This window comes from Sorex araneus, chromosome 5 (genome assembly GCF_027595985.1).
Source record: "Sorex araneus isolate mSorAra2 chromosome 5, mSorAra2.pri, whole genome shotgun sequence".
Taxonomy (NCBI): Eukaryota; Metazoa; Chordata; class Mammalia; order Eulipotyphla; family Soricidae; genus Sorex; species Sorex araneus.
The window spans coordinates 11130161-11145990 of record NC_073306.1 but is presented as its reverse complement, the minus strand read 5'-3'; the positions used below and the strand labels follow the sequence as shown (position 1 = coordinate 11145990).

Sequence of the window (15830 nt, the reverse complement as noted above, 5' to 3'; positions counted from 1 at the left end):
ACTCTGCACTAACCAGAACAAATAGAAGTTTAATAGGGGCTGGAGCAATAGCACAGTGAGTAGGGCGTTTGCCTTGCATGCAGCCGACCTGGACCTGGGTTCGATCCCCAGCATCCCATAGGGTCCCCTGAGCACCATCAGGAGTTAATTCCTGAGTGCAGAGCCAGGAGTAACCCCTGTGCATCACCAGGTGTGACCCAAAAAGCCAAGAAATAAAAAAATTACAAAAAGTTTAATAAATAAAGTGGACAGAATGCCAACGTTGAAAGATAGGGACCATATACATCAGGATGGAGATTGAGATGAGGTGTCTGAGAGGGATCTGTACAGGTGTGAGGTTACTGGACCCTGTGTTTTTCGGTTTGATTCTTTGAGGGGGGGTTTTGGGCTCCATCTGAGGGTGTTCCCCCTCTGTCCCCCCCACCCCTCATGCCCCACCCCTTCAGCAGGAGCTTCTTTTTGCTTGTTTCTCCAGTTCAGCGCACATCTCACCCATATGCTTGGGGCTTACTCTTGGCTCTGCGCTCAGGCCTCAGTCCTGGTGGGTTCAGGGGACCCTATGGGGTGCCAGGGATCGACCAAACCAGGTTGTCTGTGTGTGTAAGGCAAATGCCCTCTTTGCTGTTAGCGCTCTGGCCGCGAGAAAAAAAATTTTTTTTTGCAAGAACATTTTTTTTTATTTATTTATTTGCGTCACACCCGGCGATGCTCAGGGGTTACTCCTGGCTCTGCACTCAGGAATTACTCCTGGCGGTGCTCAGGGGACCCTATGGGATGCTGGGGATTGAACCCGGGTCGACCGCGTGCAAGGCAAGTGCCTTACCCGCTGTGCTATTGCTCCAGCCACAGGAACTTTTATTTTTTTTTTGCTTTTTGGGTCACACCCAGCGATGCTCAGGGGTTACTCCTGGCTTTGCACTCAGGAATTGCTCCTGGCAGTGCTTGGGGGACCATATGGGATGCTGGGGATTGAACGCAGGTCGGCCCAGTGCAAGGTAAACGCCATACCCGCTGTGCTATCGCTCCGACCCCCTGGAACTTTTTTTTTTCTCCAATTGAATCATAAGGAGATATGGAGTTACAAAGTTGTTCATGATCACGTTTCAGTCATGCAATGTTCCGACATCCGCCCCTTCACCAGTGTACCTTTCCCACCACCAGTGTGTCCAGTACCCCTCCCCTCCCCCCGTCCCCACTGCCCCCACGCACCCCCTCACCATGAGCTGCTGTTTGTCCATCTCCCAGTCTGGTCCATGTCTCACAGTCCACAGCAATTTCCAGCTTTGGGTGTCACCTGGCAATGCCCAGAAGGTGGAAACTGATGTTGCTTGTGTCTCACAGAGTCCAGCCAAACCACGCGGCCTGAAACGCCGTGTGTCTCCGGCCAGCCATGAAAATTGTGGGACGGCCCCAGAGAGCCATGCTACTGTCCCAGCGTCAGCTGTGGTCAGCCCCAGATGGGTGAAGTGGCAAAAGCTCGGAGCTCAGGCGGTGTGGAGAGTGGCCTTCTAGACGTCGGTTAGGATGGATGGATTTTTTTTTTTCTTTTTGGGTCACACCCGGCAATGCACAGGGGTTACTCCTGGCTCTGCACTCAGGAATGACTCCTGGCGGTGCTCAGGGGACCCTATGGGACGCTGGGAATGAACTCAGGTTGGCCACGTGCAAGGCAAACGCCCTACCCGCTGTGCTGTAGCTCTAGGGCCCCCCCTTTTTTTCTGTCTTAGTACATGTTTATTCATGCCGTTATCTCTTCCCCCCCTAACTTTTTAATTGAATCACTATGAGATAGACCCTTACAAAGCTGTTCATGATTGAATTTCAGTCATACAGTATTTCAACACCCATCCCTCCACCAGTGTACATTTCTCAGTACCAGTATCCCCAGGTTACCTTCCCCCCCCAATCTTTTTTGGGATCCCCTTCTTCCCTTCCCTGTTTTGTTGTTGGCGTTGTGATGACAGGGACAAGGTGCACAGCCTTGGTTGGTGCTCCCTGGGGAAGGGGGGGTGTCACACTCTTCCTTGAGGCATAGTTCTGGGTGTGGTGCTCATGGAGGGGGGGTCCCACCCCGTCACAATTAGACTACGTATGTGGGGAGAGTTTTGTGGGGATCACAGAGCCACCAGGATTGTGCTCCGTGTATGTGGGCCGCCTGGGCTTTGAACTCCTGACCAGATGCTAGTAGTGCAGGTGCTCTGAGCCCCTTGTTGAGGTGCCTCCATGATGTGAGTTGGAGAGTTTTGTGCGGCACAAGTCCTAGGGAGTCTGGGGTGGTGAGTGACAGCAGAGAATCGGGTGTGCTCAGAGTTGATGCCTGGCACCGCGGGTGTGGCCTGTGGTCCTTGACTTGGCATTCGGCATCATGCAGTGGCTTTTGACTCCGGCCCTCACGCCCCCGGGGGGGGGACACAGCTCGCCACTCTGCCCCTCTCCTTGCCTCCTGCCCTCTGGAGCCCCCGACTGCAGCTCTGGGCCCCTGCTGAGCACTGTCCTGTGAGAGTACTCTGCTGCTCCCAGTGGCCCGGGACACAAGGCAACTGTCACGAGGTGCTGAGGCCGAACTGGGCCTTCCCTCCACCCGCCCGCTGTCCCCCATCACCCCACCCCTCACCCCCCACCCCTGCCTGCCTTTTTTTTTTTCCCTCTCTTCCAGTTTTGGATCATACCAGCTGGTGCTCTCGGGCTAGTCCCGACTTGGTTCTGGGGGTGCTTCCACCGAATGACCCAGACCTCAGAAAGCGGCGGGCCCACTTCAGCTCTGAGGCTGAAGAGTTTCAAAACATTGGCTTTTTTTTTTTTCCCCTTGCATTTGTTTTTGGGCCATCCCCAGTGTTGCTCAGGGCTTCCTCCTGGCTCTGCCCTCAGGAATCACTCCTGGCGGGCTCGGCGGACCAGATGGGACGCTGGGGTTCCAATCCAGGTCCACCTGCAAGGCCAGCAAGCTGCCCACTGTACCATCGCTCTGGCTCCAGGGCTTCAAAAATTTATTTCCATCAGCTGTTTATTGCAGGGAGGGGGTTCAGTGAAGGAGCCGGGGGCAGGGAAGAGATGAAAAGGGGGACATTGACCAGGAAGGGGGGGGTTACCCACAGTAGCCGGCATCCTGTGGAAGCAGATGGCTTCCCCGCGCTGAGCTTCTGCCCAGATTCTGCCCAGAGAGGGCCTGCGGCAGGGAGCCTGGCACTGCCCTCACTGTGGGGAGAGAGCTGGCTCCATCCTCGGTATTTACGTGTGAAATTCCGGCCCTTCTGGCGGGTAGGGAGAGACTAGGGCCCCGAGAGCCAGGGGGGAAGGGTGTAAGCTGGGGGAGGGGAGCCAGGACGCATGCGGAGAGACACGTCCTGAAAACCCTCCGGGACTGGGCAGCGCTCAGGTTTCCTGCCCACTGACGCCCTCGCCCACCTTTTGGCGGCCCCTCCCGCGGCAGCTGGTGCGGGCAGTCGCCGTTTCGCACCAGATGTGCACGGTGCGAACGCGCCACGCCAGGCCAAGAAATTTCTCCTGGAAGTGGCACATCTGAAATTTTTGGATCTTGTGAAATGCCAGTAGTTTTTTTTTTTTCCCCTGCCCTGTTGTTTAAAGTTTTCAAAGGAGGGTTGGACCCATGTTTAGGCTGTGATCAGTACAAAGGTGGGAGGGGAAAGCGGAAGGAGCATCGGAAAGCAGCATCAGTCCACCTTTTGTGAGTCCCCAGCACTGCCCGGTGTCACCACCTGCGTCTGTGCTAACGGCCTGGTTCCTCTGGGCTGGCGTGTACACACACACACACACACACACACACACACACACACACACACACACTCTGGCTGGCATGTACACACACAGACACCACACACACACACACTCTGGCTGGCATGTACACACACAGACACCACACACACACACACTCTGGCTGGCGTCTGGCGTGTACACACACACACTCTGGCTGGTGTGTACACACACACACAATGTGTTTCTGGTCAAGGGGTGCGAGAGCAGATGGCGTGCGTGCACTGTTTGTGGTCTTGCGAGAGTGAGTCAGGTGGCCCCACTGCGCGTTGGTCAGTATTCCCAGGAGGTGGCCAGCAGGGCTAGCGGAAGGACAGCCATAGCCCTAAATATCTGCCCTGTGGTCAGGGCGCGCCTCCTCCCCTGTGTCAGGGCCCCCGCAGGCCCCACAAGGGAAGCACAGTTGTCCTAGGTCTCTGCAGCCCCCCCCCCTTTTCCCTCCTCCTGCTCCTGCTTCTCCTGCTCCTGCTTCTCCTCCTTCTCTTCATCTTCCTCTGTGTGCAAGTTGGTGACTAACAAAGCTGGTGTGAATCCCAGGGCAGGCCGTGCTGGCCATCCCCAGGCCACAGAGCTGCTGTCCCGAGGCTGGTGACCAGGACGCTGGCCAGCGGCTGGACTCCAGCTCCTTACCTGGGGCTCAGCCGTCAGGCTCCAGGGCTCTGTGGTCTGCGCTCTGTGTGTGTGTGTGTGTGTGTGTGTGTGCGCGCGCGCGCGCGTGCCACACCTGAATCTGGGTGTGTATATGTGTATTTGGGCCACATCTGAAAGAGTGTGTGTGTGTGTGTGTGTGTGTGTGTGTGTGTGTGTGTGTGTGTATGTATGTGTGTATGTGTGTGTTTGGGCCACACCTGAGTTTGTGTGTGTGTATGTTTTTGGGCCACACCTAAATGAATCTCTATGCTCTGTATGTGTGTTTGGGCCACATTTGAAGGTGTGTGTGTTTGGGCCACACCTAGCAGTGTGCAGGGCTGTTCCCTGCTCTGTACTCTGGGGTCACTGCCAGCAGTGTCGGGGGCCGGGTGCTGCGGGAATGGAACCCAGGACTCCCGAGTGACCACGCGCTCCGCTCTCCCTGCCCTGCCCCGTGTGAGGCCTCCCGTGCTGAGAGTGTACTCGGTGCAGCGTTGCGGCTCCTGCCTTGCATTGCTGCCCACGTTAGTTCCCGGGGGCCATTCCTCACATCGGCTCTGGGCTCAGTTGCCTGAGAATTGCCAGTGGGGGCCGTGCACCCCCTGAATAACCCTGGAAGGTCCTGCCCCAGGAGATCATTGTTGGGCCGGAGCGATAGATAGTACAGCAGGGAGGCGTTTGCCTTGCATACAGCCGACCCACGTTCAATCCCCGCATCCTGTATGATCCCCCGAACACCATCAGGAGTAATTTCTGAGTGCAGGTATAACCTCTGAGTCTCACCGGGTGTGACCTAAAAGAGCAAAAAAAAAAAAGTTACACTTTCAAAAGATCATTGTTCCTTCATAAAACTGTAGATAATTGGAAATAAGGCTTTCTTATTTATTTATTTATTTATTTTGCTTTTTTGGGGTCACACCCAGCGATGCTCAGGGGTTACTCCTGGCTCATGCACTCAGGAATTACTCCTGGCGGTGCTCGGGGGACCCTGTGGGATGCTGGGAATCGGACCTGGGTCGGCCGCGTGCAAGGCAAATGCCCTACCCGCAGTGCTATCACTCCAGCTCCAGGCATTCTTATTTTTGTATTTACTTTTTGGGTTTTTTAAATATTTTTTTAGGTCAGACCCAGTGGTGCTCAGGGCTTCATCCCAGTTCTTTGCTCAGGGAGCAGGCCTGGTGAGGCTCAGGGGACGGTTTGGGGACCCAGGGATTGATCCCAGGTCAGCTGTGGGCCAGGAAAACACCCTATGCTATATTCTCTCTGGCCCCTGAATTCTTATTTTTATTTTATTTATTTATTTATTTATTTATTTTTTATTTTTTATTTTTTTTTTTGCTTTTTTTGGGTCACACCTGGCGATGCACAGGGGTTACTCCTGGCTCTGCACTCAGGAATTACCCCTGGCAGTGCTCAGGGGACCATATGGGATGCTGGGATTCGAACCCGGGTCGGCCGCGTGCAAGGCAAACGCCCTACCCGCTGTGCTATCTCTCCAGCCCCAGAATTCTTATTTTTAGTTTTTGGATTTTGATTGGTTTTGGGGCGGTCACACCTGTTGATGCTCATAGCTTACTCCTGGCTCTGTGCTCAGGGGTCACCCCCGGCAGGGCATGGCAGGGTGACCCTAAGGCTGCTGAGGATCATTCTGGGGTTGGCTGTGTACTAGGCCAGGGCCCTCCCTGCTGTACCACCCTCCGACTGTGGTGCTCACAGGTCTGTGCTCCTTTACTATGGAACTGGAGCAGAGGAAATCACTCCTGGTGGCTGGCTGGGGCCATGCCGTGCCAGGGGTCACGTGAGGCCTCTCGCATGCAGAGCGCGTGTCCCTGTCCTTGAACCGCCCGCCTCACCTGGGACTCACAACTCTTCAATGAGGCAATTCACGGTTCCGGTGCTCCCGTGATTCTTGCACTGGTGTTGCCTGGAGGTCGCCACCTCCTGTCTGGTGCTTGCGGGGACTTACTTGAGCTCTCCTGGGGTGGCACCCCTTTCTGTGGCAGTGACGTGCATCTGTGGCAGAGCCAGGAACCACTCGTAGCACTGGCGATCGCAGACGGCAGCTGCCAGCATCAGGCTTGGCACACGTGGCATGCCAGGGATTTGAACTTGTGAATGTAAACTTGCAAGGCAGGTGCTCTAAGCTGCTTCTTTTGGGTGGGGGGAAGGCAGGGTGTTTGGGCTCCGCCCAGCTCTGCTCTGAGCTGACTCCCGGCTCTTTAATCCTGGGATCACTCAGTGCTGCTTGGCACCATATGTGGTATCAGCGATCAAACTAGAGTCGCTCTAAACCACGCAAGCGCCATAACTCACTCAGTTATCTCTTCAGCTCTGTGCTCCAGCTTCCTAAACTTTGTTTTCTAACCCCATAGAGGACTGTATCACTGTCATCCCGTTGTTCATCGATTTGCTTGAACGGCTCCATTGTGAGACTTGTTACTGTTTTTGGCATATCGAATATGCCAGGGGTAGCTTGCCAGGCTCTGCCGTGTGGGCGGGATACTCTCGGTAGCTTGCTGGGCTCTCCGAGAGGGGCGGAGGAATCGAACCCGGGTCGGCCACGTGGAAGGCAAATGCCTTACCCTCTGTCTATTGCTCCAGCCCTGAGGATTGTATAACTTTAAAAAACGAAAAAAAGTCATTACTGATTTTGACTTTTGGGTCATATTCAGCTGTGCTCAGGGCTTACTGCTAGCTCTGAGCTTAGGGAAGACTCCTGTCTTGGGGGCATCATATGGGGTGCCAGGGATTGAACCCAGAGTGGTCACGTTGCAAGGCGAGTGCTCTTGCCTCTGTCCTTGTTATTGCAGCCCCTAGAAGTTTTAAAATAAGTTTTGCATCTTCCGGAGGAAGCCGAGGCCTGACTGCCTCAGTCCCTGCAATTTATGTGCAATTTTCCTCCATCAGCTCTCGGGCACTGTTGCCATGGTGACCGCCGCTGGGCTGGCTCCTTATCTGTCAGTAAGAGAAGCCATGCAGTGGGGGTATTATTTATTATACACATACATATATGTAGGGTTGTATAAAATATTACCTGGGCAGAAAACGGTCACCTGACTGAAGCTCATACAGGGGTTAAGCTGCTTGCCTTGGAGCCAGAGCGATACAGTACAGCAGGCAGGGCACTTGCCTTGTATGCAGCCAACCTGGGTTCCATCCCTGGCACCTGTTACGGTCATCCTCGAGTACCACCAGGAGTCATTCCTGAGTGCCGAGCCAAGAGGAACCCCTGAGTGAGCATCACCTGGTGTGACCCAAGAGAAGAAAAAAAAAAAGTCCAAATGTTTGCCTTGCATATGGCTGACCCAGGTTATCAATTAAGTATCAATTGATCAATTACCACTGAGTGTGGCCCCAGCTCTGCAGGACTAGGGAGTGCTGAGAGGAGTCCTACTTGGCGCCCTCTCTCCCCCAGGCCTCACTGCAGACAGTTTCCTTCCGTTCAACAATGCTTGTCCCCAGGATGACCCCAGTGGCCAAGGAAAGGTTTTCCGGAGTTTTTGCCATCTTGGGGATGGGACCATGGGCCACCGATCGAGTGGCTGAAGAACGGGTTTGGAGATAGGCGACAGTTGTACTGAGATATCATGGTGGCCTCTTGGTCCCAGCCAATTTCAGAGAGAGAGAGAGAGATAGAGACCCAGAGAGAGAGAGAGAGAGAGACCCAGCCCCAGCGAGATGCTCAGGAGTTACTCCTGCTCTGCACTCAGGAATTACTCCTGGCAGTGCTCTGGGGACCATATGGGATGCCGGAGATCGAACCTGGTTGGCTGCGTGCAAGGCAAACGCCCTATCCGCTGTGCTATCACTCCAGCTCCTGATTTCTGAGTCTCAGACTAGTCATGGGCACAGAGTGAAGAGGACGGGACAGCGTCAGAGATTTCTGTTAGCATTTTATAAAGTTAATATGCCATAAAGCACAATTTTGTGAAAGGCTGAGGGGTAGGGGAGTGGGTACTGCATCTCACCTGGATTCCAGCCCTGCCACTGCATGGTTCTTCAAGCATCTTCAGGGGTCACTTAGAAGCTCCCAGCTCCCCTTCATAGTCCGGGTGTCCCCGGCACTGTGGGACGCAGTGCCTTGTCCTTGGGCCTCACCACCATTGCCTGCTTGGTCGGGTACCCCTGGGAGTAGTAGCAATCCCTGAGCATTGCTCGGGAGCCCCCTGAAATGTTCTACTTCACGTTTATCTGTCACGATCCGCTCTGTATGATACACGTGAGACACAGCGTCTTTAAGTATAAATATGTTATAGAGAAGGCTTAAAACAAAACCAAACCTCATGGCTTTTGGTTTACCAGGAAACCGTTAAATCAGAACTCGGGTTGGGACAGAGAAGGGTCGAGGGGAGGTGAGTGTATTTGGTGGTGCGGTGTTGGGAATCGAACCCTCGACAAGTGCACTATTGCTGAGCGGCCCACGAGGAGAAGGGAGGGAGGCAGATGCTTCCCAGCCCTGAGAAGGCATCAAACCTCTCAGTCTGGTGACATTTGCAAATGGTTTTCATTTCCTTTGTCCCAAACTCTTTTTTTTTTCTTTTTGGGTTACACCCAGCGATGCTCAGGGGTTATTCCTGGCTCTGCACTCAGGGATTACTCCTGGTGGTACTAGGGGGACCATATGGGATGCCAGGGATTGAACCCGGGTTGGCCATGTATGTGCAAGTGTGCAAGGCAAACGGCCTGCCCGCTGGCCGCCGGCCCAAGCTCTTGTTGCTCCCAGGAGAATCTTTTAGACTTTACCTAGAAGTCTTTGTTTCAACTCATAGGTGCTTTGTGGGTGTTTCAGGGTATGAGAGAGTATGTGGGGGAGCAGATATCCACTTATGCTGACATATGGTCCCTCAGGAGAGGGTCGGGGAGGGGGGTCAGCCAAGTGTGGCCCTGAGAATGTCCCTCTGTGCTCACTGGGATGAACAGAAGTGAGAACCCCAAAGACGTGAGACCCGTCAGATAACGCCAGCTTGCTTCATGCTTCCGGTTCATTGTGGTCTCCCCCCCGCCCCCCCCCCCGGGGTGGGGCAGCACTGCTGACTGTCCTGGCCTCTGTCGAGTCTACATTACTTAAGAGTAGGGCTTGGCCTTTGGAAAAACGATGTGGACACATGTCAGAAAATAGGAGTTGGGGCAAGGAATTGCTTGCCTTGCATGCAGCCCACCTGGGTTGACCCCGAATCCGGGATTAGGCTCGGTTTGTTTGCTTGTGTGCAGCCCCAAACTGCACACAAACAAGCAAACAAACAAACAAAACCCCTTAAGAATTGGGCTTCCAGATGACCTAGAAATTCTAGTTCTTGGCATGGACCCCAGAGGCCCCAAAGCCCTATTCAGAAAAGACATTTGCACTCCTGTGTGTATCGCAGTACTATGCACAATGGCCCCAATCTGGGAACAACCCAGATGTCCAAGAATAGATGACTGGGCCCAGGGTCTGCACCCACCGTGGAATACTACTCAGCTGTAAGAAAAGATGAAGGCAGGTGGTTTGCTACTCTGGGGAGAAATCTGGAGTTTGATGGAGAGTGGAGTTAGAAGGTGGGGCAGAGTGATCTCCTGTGGAATATAAAGAAAGAGAATAGGGGTCAGAGCGGAAGTGCAGTGGGTAGGGTACCTACTTGCCTTGCATGCTGCTGACCCAGGTTCAATCCCCAGCATCCCATATGGTCCTCCGAGCACCCCCAGAAGTAATTCTTGACTTCGGAGCCAGGTAAGTAACCCCTGAGCATCACTGGACGTGACCCAATCCTTCTCCCCCACCCCAAAGAAACGGGACAGGGGCCAGAGAGATAGTGTAGTGGGTAAGGCTTGCGTGCTGCCAGCTTGGGTTCAATTCCCCACATGCCGTATAGACCCTGGAGCAGCGCCAGGAATGATTCCTGAGCTCAGAGCCCGGAGTAAGGCCTGAGCATCACCAGGTTCGGCCCCCCCCAAACCCAAATCAAACTAAGCAGAAGAAACAAAATAGGGGGATAGTATGCCAAAGGCAACAGAAACTGAGAACTGGTCTTTCTTAGGGGTAAGGACACTGGATCCGTGGCAGGTGTGTGTGTGTGTGTGTGTGTGTGTGTGCACATGCAAACTCATGCTGAACTGTACATGAACGGTGTGTTAAACCCTGGTGTCTAAAATAAAAATAAATTAACAGGGTCCTGGCTGAGACAACCAGGACTGGAACTGTTGAGTCTCGGGAAGATGTGGGCAGGGCTGCATCGAGCTGCAAGTCCAGCACAGCTTCTGTGGGACCGTGGGGAGGCCCAGAGGCTCAGGCCCGGGCCCTTCACAGGGGTGGTGGTTCTCACTGATGTTCGCGGGAAGCGTGTCTTCGGCACCCAGGGACTGGATGGAGGCCTGCCTGGAGAAGGTGTGAGGAGCTCGCAGGCAGCAGGAAGAGAAACACACACACACTCACCCTCACCCTCTAGGGGTGGGGAAGGATGTCGTGCAGCGGGGCCCAGGACAGCCTCTTTCTCTGCTGCGTGGCCCAGGACACGTCCGGGTGGTTTTCTGTGCCGCACCCGCTGCCTGGGGAGCTTGTGCCAGCCCCGAGGGCTCTTTCTGCGCGTCCTCACGGAGTACAGCCCGGCTGTACACACCGCGCTGCCCCCGCCCCTGTGAGCCTGCATGACCCTGCATTGCCTGGTGGGTGCTGTACATAGGCGCTCCCCCGACACGGTTCATTCCGCAGCCCCCGGCGGGAGGGAGGCGACTCCACAGAGCAGACCCTCAAGCAGACCCTGGTGTTTCCCCACTGGGTGCACTGTTGCTGAGAGCACCGTTGCCAGAGCATCTGCCCCCGGCTTGAGCTTCCCTCCCAGCTCTGCCCTTTTTGGCTGAGTTACTTAGGGCAAGTGACCTACCCTCTCTGTGCCCCTTTGCTCCTTCTTTTCTTTTCTTTTTTTTTCTTTTTGGCCTCTGGGCCACCCCAGATTCAATTCCGGGGTCACTCCTGGAGGACTTGAGGTGGGGGAGGGCACGTGGGGGGGTGCATCGCTCCTTGTGTTTCAAATTTGGTACTGAGGGACTTTTTTGTTTGTTTATTGTTTTCAGTTTGGGGCCACCCCTGGGAAGAGGTAACTCCTGGCTCTGCACGCAAAAGAGTCACTGCCAGCGGCCAGAGCAATAGCACAGCGGGGAGGGCCTTTGCCTTGCACATGGTTGACCTGGGTTCGATCCCCGACATCCCATATGGTTTCTGAGCACCACCAGGAGCAATTCCGGTGCAGAGCCAGGAGTAAGCCCTGAGCATCGCCAGGTGTGACCCAAAAAGTCAATAAAAAAGGAATCACTCCTAGCAGTGCTCAGGGGACCATATGGAGCCTGAGGTTTTGAACCAGGTAAGTTGAAAGGCAAGTTCCCTACCCATTGTGCTCTCTCTCCAACCCCTGCTGAGGGAATTTTAATACTGATTATTTATCCTATGTGAATTTATAAAGTAGCACTGTCACATTGTGATCTCGTTGATTGATTTGCTCGAGCGGGCACCAGTAACGTCTCCATTGTGAAACTTGTTACTGTTAATGATATAAAGATAATTTTATTAATCTTTAAAAAAAAAGGCTTGTGGAGGATTGAACCCAGGTTGGCTGATCCTGCCCGTGGGATGATCTCCGTCTCCCTCTGTTTACATCTTGAGGAACGAGGGGAAATGATATCACTAACCTCAGATATGCACTCTTAAATGAGCTCATGCGTATAACATGGCTTAGAGAAAACACCTGGCAAATAGGAGCGGAGCCTTATTTATTCATTTCGTGCTCTCAGTGGGGTTTGCCCAGAGGCATCATTCCTTCTTTTTCACACATACTCATCACATGCCCTTTGAGAAACAAGCGTGGGTGATGTCATCCCCGCTTGTGGTGCGGTGTGGTCGGGTCAGGGTTTGAGCCAGGCTCTGAAAGCCAAGGTTTGACTTCAGGGTTTGATCTGGCTCTAAACTCCAGGGTTAATGATGGCAGCTTAGTGCCTAGATTGCAAACCGTGATGCCCCAAAGGGGAGAGGGAGTAAGAGGGAACGTGTCTGCCACAGAGGCAGGGGGTGGCGGGAGGGACACTGGGAACGGTGGTGGTGGAGAATGGGCACTGGTGGAGGGATGGGTACTCGATCATTGTTCCATTGAAACGTAATCATGAAAATGTGTAAGTCTAACTGTTTCTCACCGTGATTCATTAATATAAGAAACCAAACAGACCAAAACTCCAGATTTTAGAAGGGTGTAGTGTGTGTGTGTGTGTGTGTGTGTGTGTGTGTGTGTGTGTGTGTGTGTGTGTGTGTGTGTGTGTGTGTGTGTGTGTGTGTGTGTGTGTGTGTGGTTGGGCACTCCTGGCTCTATGCTCAGGGTATGTGTGGGGTGTGTGTGTGGTGGGTCACTCCTGGCTCTATGCTCAGGGTATGTGGTGTGTGTGTGTGTGTGTGTGTGTGTGTGTGTGTGTGTGTGTGGGTGGGTGTGGGTGGGTATGGTGGGGTACTCCTGGCTCTATGCTCAGGGTATGTGTGGTGTGTGTGTGGTGTGGTGTGTGTGTGTATGTGTGTGTGTGGTGGGACACTCCTGGCTCTATGCTCAGGGACCACTCCTGGCAGTGCTTGGAGGAGCATATGGGATGTCGGGCATCGAACCCGGGTCTGATGTATGCAAGGCAAACACCTGACTGGCTCTACTGTTGCTCACGCCCCCAGAAGTTCCTGTTTTTGATTTTTTTTAGGGGGGAGTCTCCTCCTAAGAGGTGTTCAGGAGGCCAGGACACCCCTCCAGGGCTCCTTGGCCAGTGAGATGCCTTGCTGTGGCGACCACACGCTTTGGTGCTGCGGGGACCAGGCCGTGCTGGGCCTTGAGCCGGGGGCGCTGCCTGCAGGCCTTCACCCCTTCACCGCTGCTCTTTCCAGCCGGGGATGCCGGGTACCTGTGTAAGCGGCAGGGAGGGATGTAGAACCGAGGCTCTTGGGTGTGAAGGGGCAAAAGCACTGTTGGCTGTGAGCAAGGCCAGTGGGAGGGTGGGGCCTGGACCTCCGCCTGAGCCGTGTAAGTGCCCCCAAGCCCTGACTCGAGGAGTTTCTTTCATAATTGGCGCTTCTGAAGGACTTTGATAGCTATTTCTGATCCAAGAAGCTTTTTGAAGCTTGATTTCTTCCTAGAAGATATCCGTCAAAGTGATTTCAAGGATAAGGCATTTCTGGAATAGTTGGTGTTCACTTGATCTGCGATTTTCAAGTAACTACTTCATTGCTGAACTATTTTTATTTTTATTTTTTTGCATTTTGGGCCACACTCAGCAGTGCTCAGGAGCTACTCCTGGCTCTTTGCTCAGGGATCACTTCTGGTGGTGCTCAGAGGACCAGAGGGGATGCTGGAGATCGAACCCAGGTCAGCTGCGTGTAAGGAAAACACCCTCCCCGCTGTACTATAGCTCCGGGCTCTAAACTATTCTCATGAAGGGGGTGGGGCCAAGCCTTTGTGTTTTGCAGACTCGCAGTTTAGTTTGGCCATTCCTGGGGTGCACCCCGGTGCACATGTCTGTGATCTTCTAGAGAGGTTCTACCGAGGGCATGCAAGGTTTCTCCTTGGCCCCGGAGGGCATCCAACTTTCCCCTCTTGCACAAAGCTGCGAGCACTTGTATCACTGGTCACTTGTCATCCCATTGATCTTCGATTTGCTCGAGCGGGCGCAAGTAACGTCTCCATTCGGCCCTGTCCCGTGCTAGTGTAGCCCAATGATATCTGCTCGCTCCAGGAACAGGAAGAGCCTCAAACTGTTCATTCAGGGTTTTGACGAAACCTGGTGTGAACAATAAAAAGAAATATTCTTTTTTTTTTTTTGCTTTTTGGGTCACACCCAGCTATGCTCAGGGGTTACTCCTGGCTTTGCACTCAGGAATTGCTCCTGGCAGTGCTTGGGGGACCATATGGGATGCCAGGGATCGAACCTGGGTCAGCCGCGTGCAAGGCAAACGCCCTACCCACTGTGCTATCACTCCGGCCCAAAAGAAATATTCGTGCAGGTGCTCGTGCCTGCACTTTGTGATGGTTGCAGTTCAGCTCTGGTATTAGCACATTTGGGGGGTGTGGTGGGTGCATTCGGGCCACACCTGATCACAGTGCTTGTGAGCTCTTCCCAACCGTATGCTCATGTGTTGTTCCTGGCAGTTTTGGGGCACCTATACAGGGCTATAAATGGAACCAGAGGGCCTGGAACGATAGCACAGCAGGTAGGATGTTTGCCTTGCACGTGGTCGACCCGGGTTCAATCCTGGCATCCCATATGGTGCCCCAAGCACCGCCAGGAGTAATTCCTGAGTGCAGAGCCAGGAGTAACCCCTGAGCCTTGCTGGGTGTAACCCCCAAAACACTGTATCACTGTCATCCCGTTGCTCATAGATTTGCTCGAGTGGGCACCAGTAACGTCTCCATTGTGAGACTTGTTGTTACTGTTTTTGGCATATCGAATATACCATGGAGAGCTTGCCAGGCTCTGCCATGTGGGTGAGATACTCTCGATACCTTGCTGGGCTCTCTGAGAGGGGCGGAGGAATTGAACCCGGGTCGGCCGTGTGCAAGGCGAACGTCCTACCTGATGGCGCTATCGCTCCAGCCCACCCCAAAAGCAAATAATAATTATTATTAATAATAATAATAAATAAAATAAAGGGGCCCAGGGGTGGCTGGATATAAGGTGTGCTTAACACCCGCCCTATCTCCCTGGCCCCTAAGGCATCTTCATCTCTGGCGCTCGCCCTCAGCTGCCTGGGTGCAGGGTCCACAGAGGACTACCTGGGGTCCCCAAGAGCAGATAGTCAGGGCGGCCTGCCTGGAGGGTGCCTGTGAGCAGACTGGAGACCCAGCTCCGGGCTTCATGGTCAGCTTTCAGCCTCCCTACTCCCATCCGGAAGCGCTTTCAGGGTAATTCACAGTGGGGGCCCATTGTCCATGCTCTTGAGCAGTTGACTGTGTTTTGCCCTATCTCCTGCCTAAAATGCAGTGACCGATGTCACTCAGTTAATAGTGAGCACCTCTTAGGGGCCAGCATGGTAGTACAGCAAGCAGTAGGGTGTTTGCCTTGCACGCTGCCAACATGGGTTCCATCCACGTTTCCCGGGAGCATTGCCAGATGTGATTCCTGAGTGAAGAGCCGGGAGTGGCCCGAGCATCGCTGGGGGTGTCCCAGGAGAGGGGGAAAAAGAAAGTGGGCACTTTATAATGTGGAAGGATTACGGCTAGTAAAAATATCTTCCGGTGGGGCTGGAGCAATAGCACAGCGGGGAGGGCGTTTGCCTTGCACATGCCGACCCGGGTTCGATTCCCAGCATCCCATATGGTCCCCTGAGCACCGCCAGGGGTAATTCCTGAGTGCAGAGCCAGGAGCAACCCCTGTGCATCGCCGGGTGTGGCCCAAAAAGCAAAATAAAAAATAAATATCTTCCGGGGCAGAGATGGAGA

General features: G+C 53.9%; 1 protein-coding gene and 1 pseudogene across 2 annotated transcripts in view; both read left to right on the top strand.

The window, feature by feature from the left end:
• AK4 (adenylate kinase 4) overlaps positions 1 to 15830 on the top strand; it is a 70497-nt gene that overhangs the window by 20404 nt on the left and 34263 nt on the right. The gene's annotated exons all lie outside the window — the stretch shown is intronic.
• Positions 7197 to 7439, top strand: LOC129405371 (small Cajal body-specific RNA 13; annotated as a pseudogene).